Source organism: Myxine glutinosa, chromosome 8, assembly GCF_964187855.1.
Source record: "Myxine glutinosa chromosome 8, kmMyxGlut1.1, whole genome shotgun sequence".
Taxonomy (NCBI): domain Eukaryota; kingdom Metazoa; phylum Chordata; class Myxini; order Myxiniformes; family Myxinidae; genus Myxine; species Myxine glutinosa.
Window position 1 is genome coordinate 70,576,931 of NC_136268.1, and position 12,331 is coordinate 70,589,261.

Genomic DNA, 12,331 nt, shown 5'->3' on the forward strand with positions numbered 1-12,331 from the left:
TGATACTCAAAAGAGTAATACATGTATGAGAGCCGTATCAAAATTGTACAAAGTTTCCATCATTCAGCTCTGTATTTTTAATATCCATTTTTTTTCACACTTAACTCAAACAAACAAATACAACAACAAAGAGCAATCAGAGATTGCAGACTCTCGCCAGGATGTGTTTTCGTGTTTTGTAAGGCTCTTGTGTTAAAACGAATATGGCGGCCGAACCACGTGACTGATGACGTCAGCATTATTTTTTCTCTCCACCAATTTATCCTGCGATGATGCTCAATAAATTTCATCTTGATCGGATGAAGTTTGTTACTTGTCGAATTATGACGTCATAATTGAGGCACCTATGACCATTAATATATTTTATTCCCCATCGAGAGTTCTTCACAATGAGCCATGTCTCAATTTTTTCTATGCATAGCTTTCAGATATGGAGGTGTAAATGTTTTTGGTTTTTCGAAGATTGCACTTGTACCACATGACCTATGACATCATAATTATCATTAAAAAAATTATACAGGAGGAGGTGCACCTATGGTGAAAATTTCCTGTCAATCGGACCAATAATTGCTGAGAAAAACAATTTATAATGATCGGGATAAGTGTTGCACTTGTTGAATTATGACATAACGAAGGCACCGATATCATTAACATATCTTATTCCCCAAGGGGATTAGTTGACAATGAGCCAGGTGCCAATTTTTTCCATTGAGTGGTTTCAGAGTTATGGAGGTGTGAAGTTTTTCCAAGATGGCGCCTGTACCACGTGACCTATGACGTCATAATTATCATTAAAATATTCTACAGGCGGAGGCACTCCTATGGTAAAATTTCGTGTCAATCGGACCAACGGTTGCCGAGAAAATAAATTTTTAAAATGCAGACACGTACGCCACATGTACACACCCGAATGCCTCACCCTGATTTTCGCTTCGCGAGCGCAGGATAAAAATTCTCATATCTGAATCCATACTCGGATCTTCACCAACATCTAATCATTTTGTCCTTGTCCCATATACTACATCTCTGCTAAATTTAGTATGAATCCGTCCACAACTTTTTGAGATATTTTGTTCATAAACGGACAGACAAACGGAAAGACAGACAGGGGTGAAAACATAACCTCCTCTTGAAAATATGACCTGAAAATGTAGAGTGCATACTTTCGCCAAGCTTAACGGTTTACATTTTTGTATCCCACTGATATGCCGGATCTGCATCCGGACCTCAACGAAAATCTAATCGGCTTGTTCCTGTCAACTGCCCAACTCATCCACCATGTTTTGTCATAACCCATCCACAACTTATTGGAATACTGTACGAGTGTTCCAAAAAGACCTAGACAACTTTGGTTATGAATATATTTAATACCACATATGATACAATGATACCCTTTGTTTTATATGATACAGAAACTAAACGTTTTCTTTATTTTCAGAGGTCTGGTGGTTTAATGTAAAAGAAAATGGCGACTCCACAGGAGAAAGCTCAGTGCATAGAATGGTTCACAAGACGAGATCTTTTTTTTTTTTTTTTTTTTTTTTTTTTTGTATACAAGATCGAGGCTCGTGAAAGAGCGAACATTAATCACACAGAAAGACAAACCGACACATAAAACATATAACATCGGGAGCGGTAGACAAGATGGGGAGAGAGGGTGAAGGACACAAACACAACATTTGAGAGCAAGGACCGAGAGACATGGAGACATCGAGAGATCTGAGAGAGGGCGAGGGCTTTGGGGGGGGGGGGGGGGGGGATCTGACACACAAGTTCAGCGTAATTTCCGTACAAGGTATGGAAGGAATCTGCCATCGCAGACTAGTATCAGAGTGGTACTAGAGGATTAATGAGACTGGAAGTTGTCATAAACAGAAAAGTATTGGTCGACCAGGCACAAGTGCAGCAGACGTTGAACGAGTGCATGAATCATTTCAACAAAATCCCAGAAATTCAATCCGACACGTGTCCAGAGAACTGGGACTGCCAACCACCACTGTACACAGTATGTTACATGAAAGACTGAAGCTTTATTCCTATAAGGTGTGGATTCTGCAGGATCTCAAACCAAATGATGGACCCAAATGCATGGCGTTTTCTTGGAAATGCTCAGTTGCATGGAGGATGACGAAGATTACCTGAAAAAGGTCATATGTTCACAGACGAAGCTTGTTTTCATGCATCGGGGAAGCTCAACCAGCACAATGTGAGGAACTGCGGCCGTGAAACCACCCCACGTGGTCATTTAACTAATACGCGACAGTCCAAAGGTCAATGTGTGGTGTGGCTTTCTCCACCGTGAAGAGGCGTCCCTTTTAGTTGCCGGTCTTTGCGGTGTCCCAATCGTCATTGTCTGTCTTGGTGTTGCCCGTTTCGGCATCGCCCGTCCTTCTCTGCGTCGTCCGTCCCTGCGTCGTCCATCACAGGGGGGTGTGGGGGAAGGAAGGAAGAAGAAAAAGGTCACAAACCATAACACCTCCCCCCCCTTAAAGAAGAAAACTTTACCCCAAGAAACGTTTTCTTTTACAAAGGCAGGATAAACATTGCAAACATAAACGTAACCCAGCATAAACAGTGCAATAAACAAAAAGCCATCTCTCCTTGTGACATTTACAGGCATCATAGCTCATATGCAGGGGCACGAGAAAAAATAATAATCTCAAGCTCGAGATAGAGCATCTGCAATGACATTATCTCGACCCGAAATATGTACAATTTTCAAGGGGTACGGCTGTACTAAAAGCCCCCATCGGAAAAGGCGTTGATTTGTCATCTTGAACTTTTCCAGAAAAACCAGAGGATTGTGATCAGTTTTTTTGGTAACATCGCTTGAGCCATTTGTTACATATATTTCAAAATGCTGTAGAGCCAAAATCAGACTCAAGGCCTCTTTCTCGATCGTAGAGTAAGCCTTTTCATGTTTGTTCAGCTTTTTGGAGAAGTAACTTACTGGCTTTTCAATACCCGACGCATCATCCTGAAAGAGTACAGCTCCCACACCAACATCGCTTGCGTCAAGAGCTAGTTTGAATGGCTTCCCAAAATCGGGAGCGGCCAATACTGGCTCATTGGTCAGAATAGCTTTCAATTTGTCAAAAGCCTTTTGACAGGATTCAGACCACACAAATTTTTCATTTTTCCTCAACAAGTTGGTTAGGGGTACCACGAGCGAGCTGTAATTTGCACAAAATTTCCTGTAGAACCCGGACATACCGAGATACCGAAGCAATTCTCGCTTATTGTTGGGGACAGGAAAATCGTCAATCGCTTGGGTCTTGGCCTGTCAAGGGGATACTTGACCCTGACCAACAACGTGACCGAGATATGTAACCCTAGCTTTGGCAAATTCGCTTTTCTTGAGGTTTACAACAAGGTTGGCATCAGTAAATCTAACAAACAGTTCTCTGAGATGTTTCAAGTGGTCTTGCCATGTATCACTGTACAGTATGACATCATCCAGGTAAGCTACACAATTTGGAAGACCCCTTGTAACCTGGTTCATTAACCTTTGGAAGGTAGCAGGTGCATTTTTCATCCCAAACGGCATTACCTTACACTGATATAAGCCATCTGGAGTCACAAAGGCCGAGACTTCCTTTGCCCGGTCAGTCAGAGGTACTTGCCAATAACCTTTAAGCAAGTCTATTTTGCTAACATAAGCAGCCTTACCTACCCTGTCTATGCAATCTTCAATTCTTGGGATGGGATACGAATCGGTGCGGGTTACCACATTCACCTTTTGATAGTCTATACAGAATCTTGCGGAACCATCGGGCTTTGGTATGAGTACAATGGGCGAACTCCAGCTGCTCCGACTGGGTTCGATGATGTCATGCTTTGGCATATATTGTACCTCTTCATGAACCCTAGCTAACTTGTCAGGATTTAACCGATAGGGGTGTTGTTTGATGTGTCTAGCATTCCCTACCTCAACATCATGGGAAGCCAATGAGGTGCACCCAGGCTCATCGGAACAAAGATGGGCATACTCCCCAATTAGAGCAATTACATCAGATCGTTTATCCTCAGGAACATGAGCTAATTCAGAGTCCAAATGTGTCAACACCACCGAGTTTGATAGCTTAGCCCCCAAGGGTTCTCTCAGGTTATTGTAGAGCGATGCTGTCGGATTCGCTGGAGTCAATATCTGGATGGTTTATATGACCTACCAACTTAGCAAGCCCAACTGGCCGACCGAGGTCGGCCTCACGCTCATAGTACCTTTTAATCATATTAACATGGCACACCCGGCGTGGTTTCCGTCTGTCATGTGTCCGCACCACGTAGTTCACCTCACTCAGATTCCTTTCCTTTCGACCGTTAGGGACCGCTAAACTTCGCCGATAGTGGATCCCCAGGCAGAGGTAGTAAAACTAGCACCTTGTCTCCAGGCCTAAAATTACGAGCTATCACCCTCTGGTCAAAACGGGCCTTCATCACTCGCTGAGATACTTTCAAATGCTCCTGGGCGACCTTGCAGGCGGTGGTAAGTCTTTCCCGGAAAGCACATATGTAGTCCAGAAGGTTAGGGTTCTCAGTCTCTTCGTTGAATCTCTCTTTTACTACTTTTAGAGGGCCCCGAAACTCATGGAACGTACACCAACTCAAATGGGCTGAAACCCATAGATTCATTCGGGGTATCTCTGGTGGCAAATGACACAAAACAGATTCCTTTGTCCCATTCTTCAGGATACTCCATACAATATGCCTTCAACATAGTTTTCATGGTTTGGTGTTGGCTTAGCGGTTGGGGCGCAGGCTTGGGAGCCGAGGATCCTGAGTTCGAATCCCGGTTGATCGCTGAATTAACGCCTGGGGGGTTGACTCAGCCTGTCATCCTTCCGAGGTCGGCAAATTGAGTACCAGCTTGCTGGGATGAATGATCCCGGTGTGTACCCAGATTTAGAATAGGTACACCGTATCCCTGCGCATCGTAAGAGGCGACTAAGGGTTGGCGTCAGGAAGGGCATCCGGCCATAAAAATATTGCCTCAAACAGGGAACCATGAATGTCATGGAGCCCGCAAGGCTAACCCCTGCACTGGCGGGGAAAAATGGCCTTAAAAACGATCATTCATAGTTTTCATGGTCTGGTGGTATATCTCAAGAGCTCCCTGGGACTGGGGGTGGTAGGCCGACGACTTTAACTGCCTGATCCCGAGCTGGTGTATGACTTCTTGAAATAGACCAGACATAAATTTCGAACCTTGGTCAGACTGCACCTCCTTTGGCAAACCATATCTGGTGAAAAACTGAACCAAGGCATCCATCACCACCACCTTAGCAGTAATCCTTTTTAAGGGGACAGCCTCAGGGAATCCAGTTGACATGTCCAGTATGGTTAATAAATACCGATGCTCCGATTTAGTTCTTGGTAATGGACCAACACAATCAATCAGTACTCTACTGAAAGGCTCCTCAAAAACGGGCAGGGGTACAAGGGGAGCTGGTTTCATCGAGGGCTGGGGTTTCCCTATCATTTGACAGGTATGGCAGGTCTTACAGTGCGCCAATATGTCCTGGTGCAACTTAGGCCAATAAAAATGCGCCAGGATCCTAGCCTGAGTTTTCCTGATTTCCGCATGTCCGGCCATGGGAATTTCATGGGCCAGCTGTATAATTTCAAGACGATAACGGGGTGGTACCACTACCTGGTGTACCACAGACCAATCGTCACTGGCGGGAGCACGAGGGGGTCTCCACTTTCTCATTAACACATCAGATTTCACATAGTAACAGTCTGAGACTTCCTTAGCTTCCAACTCCGTCATAGCCTTTTGTCTGAGGTCTCTTAGTACAGGATCTGCCTGCTGGTCCTTAACTAGTGAAGAATGATTCAACACGGGCACACAAGAAGCCCCATTCCCTATCCCTTCATCGCTGGTTAAATCATTGAAAAACGTTTCCGCCAACCACACCTCAGAATCTGGTACAGTTGTCAACTCGATGTCAGTCTGCTTCTCTTTCTGCGTTTGGGATCTCGTCACTACAGAAGCAGGGAAAATACCGGGGAACTCCTCTTGCAAATCCTCAGTCTCTTGTTGAACTTTCGGATGTATGGAAACTATTGGGGAAACACCAACCCTATCCCCAGCCAAATCATTTCCCAATAGGAAACTAATACCTTATATGGGGAGAGTGGGGACTATTCCTACTGTCACGGGTCCTGTGACCAAATCGGACTTCAAGTTCACCCTATGAAAGGGGACTGGGACATAACGACCTGCAATATCCTGGATTAAGGCACTCGCTTTCACCGAACTACTCAAAGTCAATGGTAAAATATTGGACATCATCAACGACTGAGCTGCCCCGTGCCCCAGTATCCCTCAAAATAAGGACGGACTTGATTTCCCCATCCCAAGACACTTGGCCCTTGGACACAAAAGGTTTATAACGGTCCTGTACGGGGCTCGTAAAGTCAGCAGTATCCTCAGCTTTAACTGAAAGGGCACAATCATGGTGACTGTCCACTTTGGTTCGAACCAATGCAATAGGTCTAGCATCAGATTCTAGTCTAGCATCTAGCATCAGATCAGTCTAGCATCAGAGTCTAGCTCCCTGCTTCTCCTCCCTTTGCAATTTCCAACAATTGGACTTTAGATGTCCCCTCTGTTTACAGTAATAACACGTTGGGGCCGTTCCCCGGCGAGATGCCCGACTCGACCACTCCAACTGTCTACTCAGACGGCTGCACCAATGGACCCCTATGGTCGGTCCACTCCACCCTCTGACTGGTCCTCACTAACCCCCTTCTTGTTATCCCAGGTAGTACCGTAATGAGGAAACCAAGGCCTCTATTATGGGTAAGTTCATAATCATCTGCACCAACAGCAGCTTTTTTCAACTCACCAACCTTATGATCCGTAAGGTGTGTCCTAATGTCCAAGGGGATACTGTTCCTAAACTCTTCCATCAAGATAACCTCCCTTAGATTACCATAGGTCCTATCCACTTGTAGAGAACGATACCACCGATCAAAACTCATTTCCTTCCCCCTCGCAAATTCAACAAATGTCTGCCCAGCCTGTCTTTTCAGGGTTCGGAACTTCTGCCGGTACGCTTCTGGCACGCACTTGCTCATAGGCTGACAACACAGTCTTTTTAACAGCCTCATAATTCTCTGACTGATCCTCCGACAGAGCTGAATACACTTCCTGGGCTCTACCTATGAATCCATTTTGTAGTAGCAGGGTCCAGTATTGTATGGGCCAATGTAGACGTTTTGCTATCTTTTTAAAAGACAGAAAAAACGTTTCCACCTCCTCCTCGTTAAACTTGGGAACAAGCCTAATGTTTCGAGCCACATCAAAGGAACGGGGGAGATCATTTTGACCCCCACCTGAATCGATGGAAACGGGTTGGGCCGGTCCCACCTGCATTTCTAATTTTCTTAACTCAAACTCTCGTTGTCGTTCTTCTTTTTCTCTTTCAAACTCTCTTTGCTTTTCTTCCTTTTCTCTTTCAAACTCTCTTTGCTGTTCCTTGTCTTATAACTTTAGTCTGAGCTGTCTATCTTCTGATTCTATCCGGGCCAATTTCAAGGCTTCACTCCTTAATCTTACCCACAGTTCTAAACCCATGCGACTGACAATATCTGAAACAATCTCCGCCTTTTTCATGCTAGATGTCCCACTAACCCCAAGATGATCAGCTACAGCTCGTAACTCTACCTTACGTAACAGTTCTACATCTTGCACTGATAGCCCCTTCTCCAAAAAAATCCTTCACTTCAAAATCCATCTCCTCAGCCATGGTGTACGACTGCAGTATAAGTACCAGCACCATAAACAAAAGTCAAATTATCTGCCAATGAGAAAACTTACAAATGTGGGAAAAAAAAAATCCAAGACAGGTATCATATAATCCAGATCCCAGATGAGCCCCCAATTTGTTACGGCCTGAAGCACACCAAGCCAAGCCTTCAATCACACTGTCTTTATTTATGGATTATCACATGAAAATCTCTTCCTACACATAAAACCAAGGAGGGAGAAAAGAGGGAAAAACCTGAATAGGCCAGTCCAAGAGTATGCAGGTCCAAGAGTAGGCCGATCCAAGAGTAGGCCGATCCAAGAGTAGGCCGATCCAAGAGTAGGCCGGTCCAAGTAGGCCGGTCCAAGAGTAGGCCGGTCCAAGAGTAGGCCGGTCCAAGTGTAGGCCGGTCCAAGAGTAGGCCGGTCCAAGAGTAGGCCGGTCCAAGAGTAGGCCGGTCCAAGAGTAGGCAGGTCCAAGAGTAGGCAGGTCCAAGAGGGGACCAAGAGACCAAGAGAGAGGGGTTCGGTCCAAGAGTAGGCCGGTCCAAGAGTAGGCAGGTCCAAGAGGGGACCAAGAGACCAAGAGAGAGGGGTTCGGTCCAAGAGTAGGCCGGTCCAACAGTAGGCCCCGTAGTAGGCCCCAAGGCAGGCCCAACAGTAGGTCCCAGGGCAGGCCCAGTAGTAGGCCCCATGGCAGGCCCAGCAGTAGGCCCCAAGGCAGGCCCAACAGTAGGCCCCAGGGCAGGCCCAGCACGAGAGGGTAGGAGTAGGCATGTCCACGAGTAGGCCCCAAGGCAGGCCCCAGTGGTAGGCAGCAAGAGTTCGATCAACGTCACCCTTCATGTAGAGATTGCAGCTGGACACTACATCCCCCGAAAAAGCACTCTGCCATAAGCTTTCCTCCAAAATGGCCACTCACTCCTCTGAATCACCTTCCTGGCCACTCTCCTGCCCCACAGCCAATCAAAGGCTTTATACACATGGACCAAACCACTTGGTCTAACTCACATGGGGGTGTGGGGGAAGGAAGAAGAAAAAGGTCACAAACCGTAACAAAAGCTCCTCAGAAAGTCGATGCTAGAGCCGTGTTGCCCAGCCCAAGGGACAAAGTTCAGCTTCGTTCCTTCATTGGGCTTGCTAAGTATTACCAGAGGTATGTCAGCAACTTAAGCACTGAGCTTGCTCCGCTGACTCGTATGCAGCATCGAGATGTTGGTTGGAGGTGGAGTTCGGTGGAACAAGCAGCATTTGAATGAGTCAAAGCTCACCTCACTGCAGACACAGTACTCACACATTACGAACCTTCATATCCACTCAGTCTAGCGTGTGACAGCTTGTCGTACAGCATCGGTGCCATCTTGTCTCAGGTCATGATTTACGGTGCTGAGTATCCGGTGTGCTTTGCGTCACGTGCTCTGACAGCCACAGAGCAGAACTATGCTCAGATTGAGCATGAAGCGCTGAGTTTGGTATGGGTCGTGTTGAAATTTCATCAGTACTTGATAGGTCGGCATTTTCTCCTACAAACTGATAATCAGCTGCTTCAGTTCTTGTTTAATCCTCATTAAGGCATTCCAGTCACTACCGCTGCTCGACTACAGAGATGGTGTCTTGTCCTCAGTGCGTACAACTATGAAATCAAACTTCGTGCTTCTGAATGGCATGCTAACAGTGATGGCCTGTCCCGATTGCCATCTACAAAGGCCGGTGCTGAACCTGCGGATGAGGTCGAGGTGTTCATGTTGGAACAGATTGAATCTGGTCCGGTAATCGCTGTGGAAGTGGCCGCTGCCATTCGTCGTGATCCTGTGCTGTCACGTGTTGCGCACGTTATTTTGTCAGGTTCTTGGCACGAGTTTCCCTCAACATCAGAATATGCTCCATATGTATCAGGGGCGTCCAAGCTGTCTTTATCTCAAGGTTGTGTAATGTGGGGCATGAGGGTGGTCACTCCTGCTGATTTACATCAGCGCTGTCTCATTGAGATGCATGAGGGTCATTTGGGTGTGGTCAAAATAGAGTTTCAAGCCCGGACTTTGTTGTTGTGGCCCGGGCTTGATGCGGATATTGAGCGGATGGTAAAAGCATGTGATACGTGTCAAACTGATGCTGATAATCCCTCACGTGTGTCGTTGTTATGGCCGCCTGCTGATAGAACGTGGCTGCGCATTCATGTAGATTTTGCAGGGCCAGTCATGGGTCGCATGTTTCTGGTGGTGATCGACACTTACCCAATGTGGCCAGAAGTAGCTATAACCCAGTCCACTTCGGCAGAGAACACGGTGGAGCATCTGCAAAGTATTTTTTGCGAACAAGGGGTTTCCGGAGATTTTAGTTTCGAATAATGGTTCGCAGTTTATATCTGAGTTGTTTGCTGTATTCATACGTGCTAATGGTATCAAACACCTCAGGTAGGCACGTTACCACACAGCTACAAATGGCCAGGCTGAGTCATTTGTCAAAGCGTTGAAACATGCCTTGCGTAGAGGCCAAGCGGTTCGATCTGTGCGGAGTAGGGTTGATGTGTTTTTGCATGACGATCGTAATTCAGTGCATTCTATTACACAGGAAACGCCTGCATTCCGCATGTATGGTGGACAGTTGCGGTCGCGCCTGGATTTGCTTCGACCTGGTGCACCTGAAGTTGTTACGGCGAAGAATGTTCGTTCATTCAGGGTGGACCAGCCAGTTTTGGCGGGACTATGTACACCGACAGAAATGGGTGCCGGCTGTTGTGGTCCGAGTTTTCGGTCTGGCTAACTACCTTGTTCGATCTTAGGCCGGGCTTATCTGGAAACGTCATGTGAATCAATTGTTGGCTTCCGCCATGTTCCGCCATGCGATTGTAAGTTCCGTTCCGCCATGCGATGTGTCCTCATCCATTGAGGTGCCCGTGACCACGTTTCGGCTGGCTGCCCATTATCCATCTGTGGAGCGGATGTTCATGGCAGTGAGAGTAGTGTGGATGTTCCTCTGGTTTCGGTTGAGCCTAGTTTGTTGTCTGGTGGGAGCCATCATCTGTGTCCAATGCCTCACCATCGCCGGTTGTGTCCAAGGCTAAATGTCCGCGTGTTTCTTCTAGATGCATTGTGCGACCAGCATATTTGAAAGACTGTGTGACTTAACGGGGGAGGAGTGTAGGGCGGTGGGTGGGGCCGAGTGAGGCAGCTGTGGGTGGGGCCGAGTGAGGCAGCTGTGGGTGGGGCCGACTGAGGCCTGTGTTGCCTTTGCCTGGAATAAAAATGGTGCTTGATCCTATCTGCATGTCGCACCTTTATAACAGACATTACAATGACAAGGAGCAAAAGGAAAAATCACGTGGTACTCAGCACACGATCTACTAGTAGCAATGAAATACTAACATTGATTCAGTGCTAAAAATAGTCCTAGCTCCAACCTGGCATATGGAATTGAAAATCTTGGCCCACTGCATGCAACGAGTTTTCTCATAAAGTGGAGTTTCCCCAGCAATGGGTAAGAAATGGATTTGGATTTACTCATAGAAGGGTAAAATGTGAAAATAAAGTATTATGCGCATGCAAACCTCCCTTACAAATGGGAGAGGTGTGTACAATAAGATTTGGCAATCGACGTGTTGAAGATCATTTACAAAAACATCCGGAAGTTTAGCGTTACTATAGCAGTCTTATACACCACCTTATACGCTACTATAGTAATAAGATGATGTTGAGTCACCAAAAAAAAATTTTTGGGAGGATTTTGTCTCTGCCTTTTATCATCGGAGTCCACATCGGCTATTTAAATACATCAACTCCGGTATAAGTGGGTATAAATTTATTTGACCGGTTCGTTTTTCATGTGTTCTCCCAGATCGAAGATCCCATATAAATCCAATGGGCCAAATCCCATAAAAAATCTCATAGGAAATTGAATGACTAGGATCAACTGGTTTCAATAAGGAAAGTGAAATACTGGACCAGTAGAAAATACCAATAAAAAACCAGTAGGTTATAATGGGACCATTAGGATACCTATAGTTCAATTGGACCAGTAATTAAAGTCCAATATAATATAAATAGGTTAATTGGACCAGTAGGAGATCAATGGAATAGCAATGTATTGTGGCGGACACGAAAGCACTGACGTGGTGACATCACCCCGCACACCAAGTGGGGGTGGGCCACGCCAGGGAGAGAGGCGTGGCCTCACAATATACACGGGGCGCGCAGCCCTGAGCAGCTCAGTGTTACAGTGAGCTCTTGAAATAAAGACTCTTACAAATTGCCGCGTTGTCTGCTTCCTCCTTGCTTACAAGTAGCGCGCGTAACACCGCGCTTTATTGGTGACCCTCGACGTTGGATCTGCCGTAGCGATCCTTCCAAACACGACGCCATTGCCATGGCCAACAACGCGATGTCGGTTAAACTTCCCGAATTTTGGGAGGCCCAGGCCGAAGTTTGGTTCGTCCAAGCCGAAGCCCAGTTTCAGCTTCGGTGCCTCACCGGCGACGACACGCGCTATTGCCACGTCGTCGCCTCCCTCGGGCCTGGCACGGCCGCTCGAGTTGTGTCCGTCCTTCGCCACCCACCGGACGGCCACATGTACGAGGCACTC